Source organism: Triticum dicoccoides, chromosome 5B, assembly GCF_002162155.2.
Source record: "Triticum dicoccoides isolate Atlit2015 ecotype Zavitan chromosome 5B, WEW_v2.0, whole genome shotgun sequence".
NCBI lineage: Eukaryota > Viridiplantae > Streptophyta > Magnoliopsida > Poales > Poaceae > Triticum > Triticum dicoccoides.
Genome location: NC_041389.1, coordinates 274,454,206 through 274,454,890, shown reverse-complemented (window position 1 = coordinate 274,454,890; position 685 = coordinate 274,454,206).

Genomic DNA, 685 nt, shown 5'->3' with positions numbered 1-685 from the left:
CAGGGCTCGTGTACATGGCTGGGTCAGAATGGAGAAACAACATCGTCGTCGTGTTCATGGGGAGCCAACAGGCTGGGTCGGAACGGAATGTGTGGTCGTGTTCATCGGGAGGGCTTGGACGGAACAGGTGATGGAAACGAGGCCTGGCGTACCATAGAACGGAGGAAACGGCCTTGTGTTCGACCGGCCACGTTGATCGGGAGGGGTGTGGCGTACCGCAAAACGGAGGAAACGGACTTCCTATGGTCGAAACGGGGGTCATGTTGATCGGGAGGGGTGTGGCATACCGCAAAATGGACGAGACGGACCTCCTACGGTCGAAACAGGGGTCCTGTTGATCGGGAGGGGTGTGGCGTACCGCAAAACGGATGAAACGGACTTGTGTTGGAGCGCTATGGTCAAAACAGGGGTCGTGTTCATTGGGAGGGGTGTGGCGTACCAAAAAACGGGACTCCACGGGATACTGTTCATCTCCACCGTCGACCTCCTCCAGCCTCCACGGGCTACCCTCGACCTCCTCCAGCCTCCACGGGCTCATGTTCATCTAGCCTCCACCGTGCACTACTCCACCGGCTACCGTTCTACCACCCCTCCACGGGCACCCCTCCACCGTCTACTGTTCATCCAGCCCTCCACACCACGGGGTCTTGTTCATCCAGAGGCAACGGCACCGCTCACTGTTCAT